This window comes from Varanus komodoensis, unplaced genomic scaffold (genome assembly GCF_004798865.1).
Source record: "Varanus komodoensis strain SLA01 unplaced genomic scaffold, ASM479886v1 scaffold119, whole genome shotgun sequence".
Classification (NCBI taxonomy): Eukaryota; Metazoa; Chordata; class Lepidosauria; order Squamata; family Varanidae; genus Varanus; species Varanus komodoensis.
In genome coordinates this window covers 119,599-130,661 of record NW_025335344.1, presented here as the reverse complement: position 1 = coordinate 130,661, position 11,063 = coordinate 119,599, and the positions used below count along the sequence as shown (strand labels likewise).

Below are 11,063 nucleotides of genomic sequence, written 5' to 3'. Positions count from 1 at the left end.
GTATCCCAGTACTGCTTCTCCTACTCTTTTATTGACTATGAAGGCTATTTCATTTCTTCTGAGGGATTCTTGCCCGCAGTAGTATACCTGATGGTCATCTGAATTAAATGCACCCATTCCTGTCCATTTTAATTCACTGATTCCTAAGATGTCGATGTTCAGTCTTGTCATCTCTTGTTTGACCACATCCAGCTTGCCTTGATTCATGGATCTTACATTCCAGGTTCCTATGGAGTATAGATTTTTCACCACCAGATACATCTGCAACTGAGTGTCCTTTCGGCTTTGACCCAGTCACTTCATTCTTTCTGGCACTACTAGTACTAGCCCTCTGCTCTTTCCCAGTAGCACATTGGACACCTTTCGACCTGAGGGGCCCATTTTCCGGCTTCATATCTTTTTGCCTTTTGGTACTGTCCATGGGGTTTTCATGGCAAGGATACTGGAGTGGGTTGCCATTTCCTTCTCCAGTGGATCAGGTTTTGTCAGAGCTCCCTGCTATGACCTGTCCGTCTTGGGTGGCCCTGCACGGCACAGCTCGTAGCTTCATTGAGCTACGCAAGTCCCTTCACCATGACAAGGCAATGATCCATGAAAGGGAAAATGCAACATACTCTAACAGATTAACTACATGTCAATTAAATTGTACAGCAATGATTTAAAAAATCATTAAAATTCCTTAAGAATGTAAAATATTAATTCTACAATTCTTGAAATGTCTGGTGAATAAAAACATCTTTGCCTGGTGTGGAAAAGATTCAAAATTCAAATTGTTCAATTTGCTTTGCTCCCTCAAACCTCTTCAAGCAACTCTGATAAAACAGGCTGTTTCCTATGTAGCTTAGTGGCTTAGGGTGCCAGACTCAGGAGATCCGGGTTCTAATTCCCCCTCAGCCCTGAAATCCACTGGATGATTTTGGGCCAGTCACTGCCTGTTAGCCTAACCTACCTTGCGGAATTGTTGTGAGTTTAAAAATGGAGAGCAGAACAACCTTGTAAGCTGTTTTGGCTTCCTCAGAAGAGGAAGAATGGTGGGATATAAATGCAACATGACAATGAGAATATGGTGTCCTTTGACAGTTGTGGCAGAAGGCCATTTTTTGTCTGCATGCAAAGGGATCACGTGAGGACGGAGTCTTGGAAATCCAAACTGAAAATCCATACCCTACTGCACTGTTTTCTTTCATTTACATCATTGGCCACTAGGGAGCGAACAAGACCTTCACAAGTTCCTTGTCAAGATACTCCTATTCAAGAGCTGTAATTCTAGGCAGTAAATGCGCATCCTTGAAGAGCTGTCTCATTTGCAATCTTCCTGAGCAGAAGGAAAACATCTCTCATTGCTGCTTCCTTCCAAGCATTCTCAAGACACAAGGATGAATTCCCCTCACAAAAATCACCACTGCATCTTTGTTCTGGGAACATTCTATCTTCTCTTGAAATCAGGTAAGGTTATCCTGAGGTACCATGTGAGCATTTATTAAATGATCCATCAGCTTCGACAGTGTTAAATGCATCTAAATAGATGATCCAAAGAGCTGTAAGTGGGATTCAGATTCGTCCTGGGTCTATGGGGTCTTTAGGAGCAGCCCTCCATTCCCCACATGGCTTCTGCAGGTCCAGTTATGGGGCTGCCTTGAAGTTGCATCTGGAAGCCAAATGGGCAAACCTTAATGAATGCCTTGACCCAGGCAGCTTCCCGCAAAGTGGGCCCTTCAAAAAGTTTTGGGTCATGCTGGGAGTGTTTATGGGATCTGTAGTCCAAAATGTTCAGAGGGACTCAGTTTGGGGGAGGTTGTCTGAACAGCTCTTTGGATCATGGATGAGGCATACCAAAGCATATTCTCTTTTAAAAATGGGGAGTGAAGCGAGGCGGGCAGGATTCAAGGAGAGTTGTTTGGCTCATCTTCTCTTTCACAAGATGGGAATTTATATTCTTCAGCAGGGTGGGGAAAATCAGTGCCGATTTTCTTTTGAAAAAGCCTCAGAAGGTCAAGTGCATAGATAGATAAGCAGAGAAAGAAAGACACAGTTGGAAGCAAAGATGGATTTACAACAGGTGTACAGGACAAGACAAATGATTTCCCCCATCTTCACAGATTTCGGCTTAAGTGACTCCGTTTCACAGTCAGATTCCCAGCTACACTTCCTAGAAGGAAAAGATGCAGATTTATCATGCAGCTACAGCACAACGGATAGTAACCCTTATGTGTTTTGGTATCATCAAATTCCCAATAAACCTCTGGAGCTTCTACTAACGCTAAATAGATATCAGAAAAAGTCTTCAGGAAAACACACAGGAGAGTTGATCTTTGAAAACAAGACAGCAGATCTGAAGATCGAGAAAGTTTCTTTTTCAGACGAAGGAGTCTATTTCTGTGCTCTGACTCACAGTGATGCTTGAGTGGTGTGTTTCATGCATGAAAGGGGAGAAAGAGGACTGGGTCAAAGAAAGAAAGATGGGCTTCTTATTCTTTTTTTAAATCTTTGTTTGCAGGAGTTTCTCAGACTGATTCAGTGTTCCAGTCACCAGGGGTGCAGAAAAGACAGGAGGGAGAGACGGTTATCTTGTCCTGTAGGTTCACAAACACTCTAGGTGCCACTCCGTACATTTTCTGGTATCGTCAGTCCTCAAAAACAGAGCCCCAGCTGATCTTGCGTGCCTACGAAGATGCTTCCCAGAAGAATCAGTTTTCTGAAGGAAAGTTTTCCGCTGTTTTCTTTGCTGGAAACAATACTGCCCCTCTGACGATTGAAGGAGTCTCTCTCCAGGACGAGGCTGTGTATTTCTGTGCTCTGAGTCACACAGTGACTCAGTCTCAGCTCTGGTCTTTCAAAATGTGGCATCGGAAATGCCGGAAGAAATCCAGCGAGATCTCCAGCTGGTCCTTCGAACCTGCACTGGCTTGCAAAAATTCCAACAGGGGTTTTCCTAATGTGACTCCAACACATTTTTTTCCTGAGAAAAAGAGAAAAAGCAAGGGAATGCCAGTTGTGGATTCTGGTTTTTGCAGAAAAAGTTCAGCATATGAAAAGATAGGGGAGGACAATATTGCCTTAAAGTCTTGCCAGAATATTTTTGGGGTATTCCATCCAAATCAAATTTGCTCACACAGCTGCAGACATAAATATTATTATTATTATTATTATTATTATTATTATTATTATTATTATTATTATTAAACATTTCTATGCCGCCCCTTGCCGAAACCTCGGAGCGGCTTACAACACGATAAAATACATTGAAATACAATAGTACATAATAAATTACCATTAAATACAAAAATACAAAAAATACATTGATTTACAAATATAAAATTAAAACTATCAGTATAAAATAAAAATATAGGAGGAGAAAGAGAAGGAAGAAGAAGTTGCCCTGGCCAGATCATATGTCTTAACAATTGAAATGATGTTTAAATAAAAAGGTCTTTACCTGGTGCCGAAAAACCAGTAACGACGGTGCCAGGCGGACCTCTCTGGGGAGTGAATTCCATAGGTTGGGCACCACCGCAGAGAAAGCCCTCCTCCGGGTACTTACTCTCCTAATTTCTTTCATGGAGGGTTCCCGGAGAAGGGACTCTCCCTCAGATCTCAAGGGGTGGTCGGGCATATACGGACGTAAGCGCTCGTTCAGGTAGCCAGGACCCAAGCCGTTTAGGGCTTTGTAGGTCATAATCAACACCTTGAATTGGGCCCGGGCTTCAATGGGAAGCCAGTGAAGCTGACGGAGGACTGGAGTCATGTGAGCATAACGCCCCGTCCCCGTCAGCAACCTGGCAGCTCTATTTTGCACCAATTGAAGTGTTCGGACTGTTGCACCAATTTTGCACCAATTGAAGTGTTCGGACTGTCTTCAGGGGAAGCCCCACGTAAAGCGCGTTACAGAAGTCTAGGCGGGAAGTCACCAGCGCGTGTGTCACTGTCGCCAGGGAGTCGTACTCCAGGTAGGGGCGCAGCTGATTAATCAGCCGAAGCTGAAGGAAGGCGCTCCTCGCCACCGCTGTCACCTGAGCTTTCAAAGAAAGCTCCGGGTCGAGGAGTACTCCTAAGCTGCGGACCTTGTCCCTAAGAGGGAGTGTTGCACCATTCAGGACCAGGTCAAATCCACCCTCTCCGAAACCCGATCCGCCAACCAACAGGACCTCCGTCTTGCCTGGGTTGAGTTTCAGTTTATTGGCCCTCATCCATTCCCTTATTCCCTTATATTCCGAATGTAATTTGCTTACAAAAATTCGGGCATGAGATGCTATACAGCCTAGGTAGACAGAAGCAAGTCCTACAATCGCAACAAAGTTTGGACATGAAGACATCTGTAAGACGTTTTTCTTTTTAACTATAACTAAGATCTGCCCTTATAGGGCTAAGTCCAACATGGACTTCTGCTTGCTTTGTAGTGGTTATTTATTTATTTTATTCCTTTTTAAATTCATATACTTCAAACTATAGCCCAATTTAGGGTTTCCTGGGTGGTGTACATTACATTAAAAACCAGTAGTACAATAAAAGAGTCTGAAAAATACAACAGTCTCATGATAGGAGTAAATATAGTAGTTCAAAATATATTAAAATCATAAAATATAAACAATATCAAATATAAATATTTGATATGAATATATTTATATATATTTATAATTGAAATATATCTAAATTATAATTTAAATATATTTATACAATATATTTATAATTTATTTTAAATATATAATATATATTTATATATGTATATAAATATAACTCACATATAAATATGAACAATATCAAATGTGATATTGGAAAGCACTTGTTTTCCTTCTATCCTGAGATCCTTTGTGTCTTCCCACCACCCCACCTGATACAGAAGATTCCTCAGCAACCTGGATGGGTACAGGGAGGGGAAACCGTTCTGGAAGATTGATCGCATTGGATCTGAGATCAAGTTCACACCAGAGAACCTCCATCCCAATGGAATAAAGAGACACCAGATCCCAAAATGTTTTAGCCAAACCCATATATTCTCAGTGTGATTTTCACACATGCCCCAGCTCCATGGCCTAAGCATATTACATTCCTGACGTGAAGACATCACAATCAAATCTGAAGGCCCTCCGAGGAAGACCCTCCATCCCTTCCTTCTGATCAAATGCTTTTTTTTGCAAGAATGCTTTTGTGCTTATTGCCTGACCCAACTTGTTGAAGGGTTTTTATCCTTTTCTTCAGGGGAAACTGTTGTGGGGCGGTTTTACAGACGAGACCAGAGACTGGTTGGAATTACCGAGAGATTTATTTACCTGCCGGCAGGGACCATGCACTCGTGAGAGTGTGGTGCTGAGCAGATCGAAGGCAGGATTTTTATACTCATTTACACGGACGGCTATGCAGGTGCTTGAATAACAGCGAACAATAGGGGAAACCCACTGAGCTACATTCGCACACATTTTTTTATGCTAAAGCAAGCAAGCGAGGGTACAGGGCGTGACGTTACGCTGGAGCGTAGCAACAAAGGCTGCTTTGTGGTCAGCCTTGCGTAGCTGCACATTCGTTGGGGCTCTTGTTCTTACGCGAACAGGACACTCTGATCATGCTTCTTACCTGTGACGAGCCATGCCCTAGCTGCATGTTCGATTGCGAGGGGGGTTACAACAGAAACATACCACATGGGCATTTGTTGTGTACAAAATCAGCCCATCATCCTCATGATCTCCTCCTGGGCCCTCTCCACATTTTGGAGCCCCCTTTCCGGCTTTTTCAGCATGGGGTGATGAGGTAATTTTAAATTTGCAGAGACTGAACTGAAAGCTCATGGAATTCTGCACTTGTGGTGTACCTCAGTGCCACTTTTGGTTGTGTAATAAAACACACAGGCAGGCAAAGCAAAAATCTACAAAATAAGCAAAAGATATCTAAATGATGCCACCTTTCTCCTTGCAAGTAAATGGGGAAGTCTCCTTGAAGTGTGTGGCTAAAGTCAGAAAAACTGGAGTGCAACCAGGAAAACCAAAACTTAACAGAATGTCTGACTTGCATAAAAAGTGTTTCGTTAATGTATGAATCCAATAACAATAACGATTTAAAAACTCGGGGTCCTATATTTTTATTGCAAGTTCTTGCTTGTAGGTGGTTTTCAGAGATACAATGTGGAACAAGTTCTACACATACTATGTCATGCTTAAGATTAAAAACATTTTACCAATATGGTACTTTGGCATCCTGCCCTGTAACCACATTTGTGGTTTGCTCTTCTTAAACTTGGGCTGTTTTTTTTTCAAAAATGATTCACCAACTGGAAGAAGTCTGCAGCATTTCATCATATTATATCATGTAGGAGTCGCTGCATGGAATGCAGAAGCTGAAAAGAACAATATTGAAGTCCTTCCAAATCCTTGGTGGAATTCGCTTCTTCGGTCCATGAAAATGCCTCTTCTTTGGGGCCTGCTGTGTTTATCATGTCAGTCCTGAGTAAGTGATACATTGCTTGGTGGTCTTTATTTATTTATTTATTTTTGCTTCATGTAGCCTTGGAGATGGAAGAATGTCTAAATCGCAGACAGAAGGTAGTAAGCTGAGATCTCCTGCAAGATATCTTGGTGATTTGCAGAACATCTGCAAGGATTTCTGACTCTGATCTCTTTATCTTTATCTTTATTAATGTCAAAAACAAAATTACTTCCAGCACTCCAAATTTGTATTCCTGAAATGATGAAAACTTGAGGTTCCCATAAAAGAACTCACATGGAATGACTTTGGGCTCCATGCTATTCAAAATACTTGGAACTCATTCAATCTAACTGCATGACTTTTCACCAGGACTTTTCTGCATGACTTTTCACCAAGTACCACAACCAAGCTTATTCCATGAGGTTGAAAAGAATGGTGTTGTTTCTAGGGATAGAGAGATTATGAATGGATCTTTTAATGTTGAAAGTACAATATAACCAAGGGAAGTTTTATATTGGTCTCACCCTTGCTGAAGAAGAATCAATGCAACTTACCTAATGAAATAATTAAATACTTTGGGGGACAATCTGAAGGTAACCACCATGCTGAAGGCCTGGTCAATGCTTGGAGGAGGGACCACCTGGAACTGCAAGTAGCCACTTGGAGTTCCAGGATGGAAGAAAGGTGGGATAGAAATGTAATACATGTAGACGCTTTGCTTTTACATACTTTCAGTGTCATGGGAGATGAGGCAGGCTTTGTCCTTAGAAGGTTGGATGCAACAAGGCAAAGATGAAATAAACATTTGGAGAATGGGAGAAGAAGCAGTTCTTGAACTCTGAAATGGTTTTTCAGAATCTAAATGCCAAGGGGAGATTTCAGAGCTGCCATCTAACACTATCCCTTCTGTTATTATCTTTGTACAGAAATGAGCACCGGACAGTCAGTTGAGCAAAAGGACAGCGTTGAGATTGTGACCCAAGGAGACAGCATCTCTCTCAAGTGCAGTTATCAATATTTGAGCTCGGTGTCTACTTATTTGTACATTCAGCAACCCGGTCAAGCTCCCAGGATCTTTTTGAGGGAGCATGTAGAAGAAGAGGGGAGTCGTCGAGGCTTCCAGGCCAGCCATGATTCAAGGAAGAAGACCTACCACCTGGAGAAATCTACCAGCCAGTTGAAGGACTCCGCTGTCTATTTCTGTGCTGTGGAGGACACAGTGAGGCTGTATAGAAGAGCAGCCCGTCAAAAACTGGCAAGAGGAACATGCAGTGAAGAGGTTTCATCTGCAGGGCCCTAAATGGTTGCAGTCTTATGTGTAATGTAGTGAAACGGGCCCAGACGTCTCGAGTTACTCTCCAGATGGATTCTTTGGATTCAGAGGAGGTGGCAGAAGGGCAAATGACATTGTGCTTTCAAGAGTACCAAGTGAAGGCATTCAGATGGAGCATGAGAACCAGGCCACCTTGGGAATGGAGGAGACATTTCAGGACTGAGGAGATTGTGAAGGGACATCCTTGACCACGTAAGGAGAAGACAAGTCAAGTGTCCAGTGTTCCTTCTATCTGGTCTTCATGCAGCAGAAACCCACTGAGAGTGGAGTCAAGATCTTTCCAAAAGGGAGGGAAGGGGGGATGTTTCTCTTTGGATTCTACTCTTCACATGGGCAGAGGTTTCTCCCACATCTCAAAGAGAGCATACCTTTTATTTATACTGTTTGTAACCTACAGAGCTAAAATAAAGCATTGCACTTTAAGGTTTCATCTAAGACTGCTGGAGAGGGGAAGGTTGGGGAGAGACCATGTATATACATGGCTATGTGTGTATATACCTACTGTATGATCACAGATTTCTGTGGGACTTGATTCAATATCAACTGACATGGGATTGGGTTACTCAGATTTATGTCCTCTCCAAACCAAACATACACCCCCTCCCCCATTTTCTCCACTTGAGTATTCTTGATTAAACTGAGTCTCATATTCTCTCTTGAAAGTAAAACCCACAACACCATCTGAGGCATCCATGCTGAGTGCTTTGTGATCTTAAGATATCAAGGGGCTAGTCCTTTCCATCAATCAGTATTCAATGCACAAATGGATCTTAATGCACCTAGATTCCGAATGTTGTGCAAGCACAGGATCCTTTCCTTGGGACAACGTCTATCTGATGAGTGACCAAAGATACATCCACAAAATGCTGGGATATTTATTTATTTATTTATTTATTGAAACATTTTTATGCCGCCCCGAGGCTTCGGCGAATGGGGCGGCTCACAATAATTATAATATAAATTAAAAATATAAATATTAAATTAAAATACCACAATACAGTATAAAATAAGCCATCCTGGCCAGATAAAACCAATAATGTTAACAGTTAAAATGCCGCTTGAATAAAAAGGTCTTCGCCTGGCCCCGAAAAACAAATAACGACGGCGCCAGGCAGACCTCTCTGGGGAGCGCGTTCCATAACTTAGGCGCCACCGCAGAGAAAGCCCTCCTCCAAGTACCCACCCTCCTAATTTCTTTCATGGAGGGTTCCCGGAGAAGGGCCTCCCCCGCCGATCTCAAGGGGCGGCTGGGCATATATGGATGCAAGCGCTCCTTCAGGTAACCAGGTAACCAATATGCCACCCATGGATCTAATTCCAATTATTCATAATGCCACTGTTCACAGAAATTCTCACAAACAGCCAAAAGAATTATTTCATAGGGATGCCTAGAGAGGCCATGGATAGAATATGCAACATATAAACATTTTAAATAAATAAATTAATTAAAAATAGAAGACTGAGGAATATAGCCAGAAAAAATGTAAATATAGATTAAAAATCCAAAAGTAGGCATCTGTTTTCTAGATATATGGAGAACAGATCAGGTAAGAAGTGAATTAGTTATAAGACCCGTTTAATTTTAAATGGAAAGGGAGTTCTATCTGGGCTGAAAGGTAACTGCTAAATATATAAATAAATAAAAACTTGGAGTCTTTTTGTTTTCTGAGCCCAAAGCTCTTTTCTCTGTAACTGGGCTTGTCATACATTTTTCAGGCACAAGGTGGTGATGCTGAGCTTATTCTATAAATACCCTGTAATGTAAAACTTGGAAAGCTTTAAGTTGTGTAGATCACACATTGGCCTCTGGATAACTAACCACATCTTGTGGTTTACTCTTCTTCTACCTATGCTTGCTTTTAAGAAATTACTTACTAAGTGGAAGAAGGCATCAGCTGAACTTCACTAAAACTTCTCCTACACAGGAGTATACAGTACAAACTGCAGGGGCTGATAAGAACTGATCCAAAGTCCTTCCAAGTCCTTGGTTGGTTCTTGGTAGCTCAATCCAGGGAGATGTGCCATCTTTTGGTCTGGGCTGCGTTCCTCATGGAACTTCTGAGTAAGTAATTCCATCCACTGTATTCACGGTTGTCTTTCTCTTCCTCTTACTTCAGGAAGCCTTGAGATTTTCTGAATCTGGGCTAGAAGGTGGTAGAGTGATATCTTCTTGGAGACCATGCGGTGACTGGAAGGAGATCTGCAAGGATTTCTGGCTCACAGTTATTTACCTGTCTTGGTAGAAGAGCTATGCTTGACCCCTTCTGGAATATCTTGCTGCAAGCTTGAGATACCCAGGAATGGATCTGGGGGTGGGGAGGCGTTGGGATAGTGAGCTCCATTCAATCAGAAATACTTCCTCTGACTCAGAATTCATTTATTCCCTATGGAACTCTTTTGCACCATGTCCTCGTTGGGGATCTCAAAAATTCAGAAAAAGAATGAAATAGACCCTACAAGCTAGATCTGAGTGGTGTTGACTGAGGGCTGGAGGCAGTAATGGACCTTTTTCTGGTCAAGTCATGATATACATATATAGTTTCATTTGCGTTACATGTGCAGAAGAAAATCCATCCCCCTCCCCTTCATCTCCATCTCCATCCATATCTAATCATATTTTCAAATGATCCTTTAGGGACGTGTGGGAAAATGCTCCTCATGATGCACTGCAACAAGGCAGGGATAAAGTAAGCATTTAGGGAAGAGGAAAAGTAGCAGGAGATATTTCTGAAATGATCGATAAGAAGCTCAGAGTAAAGGGACCCATTTTGGGGGTGTCCATCCATTCCCCTGCTCTCCTACTAGTCCATCTAACCTCCTCTCTCCTTCCATTATCTTCTGTGCAGAAGCAAGCGCTGGACAGTCGGTTGACCAAACTAAAGGTACCGTGACTGTGAGTGAAGGGGATCCTGTACGCCTGAACTGTACCTATCAATCAGCAGCCTATGTGTTTTGGTACACTCAGCATCCTGGTCATCCTCCAAAGCTTCTTTTGAGTTGGTCCAGTACAGGGGAAGTGGAAGGTTTCAATGCCAAGCATGATTCACAGAAGAAGACCTACCATCTGGAGAAATCTGCCATCCAGCTGCGGGACTCCACAGTCTATTTCTGTGCCGCAAGTGACACAGTGAATCTGTGCAGAGGAGCAGCCCATCAAGAACCTGCAAAGAGGAAGAGCAATGGGGCTGGAGTAGTCGCAGCTGCAGCAGAGATCTGGGTTCTTTTGACTTTTGTGGAAACACCTCAGGGTCTGAGCACAGACTTCTGTGGGACTTCACTCCATCTCAGCTGGCATTGGGAAATGCATGACATCTTT

General features: G+C 42.5%; 1 long non-coding RNA gene across 1 annotated transcript in view; it reads left to right on the top strand.

The window, feature by feature from the left end:
• Positions 1 to 10,662, top strand: part of LOC123018920 — a 16,538-nt gene extending 5,876 nt beyond the window's left edge. The window contains exons 2-4 of the long non-coding RNA XR_006413830.1: positions 1,001 to 1,002; positions 9,719 to 9,809; positions 10,594 to 10,662. This is a non-coding gene — a long non-coding RNA (uncharacterized LOC123018920). The remainder of the gene's footprint in view (positions 1 to 1,000; positions 1,003 to 9,718; positions 9,810 to 10,593) is intronic.
• Positions 10,663 to 11,063: the final 401 nt, after the last annotated feature.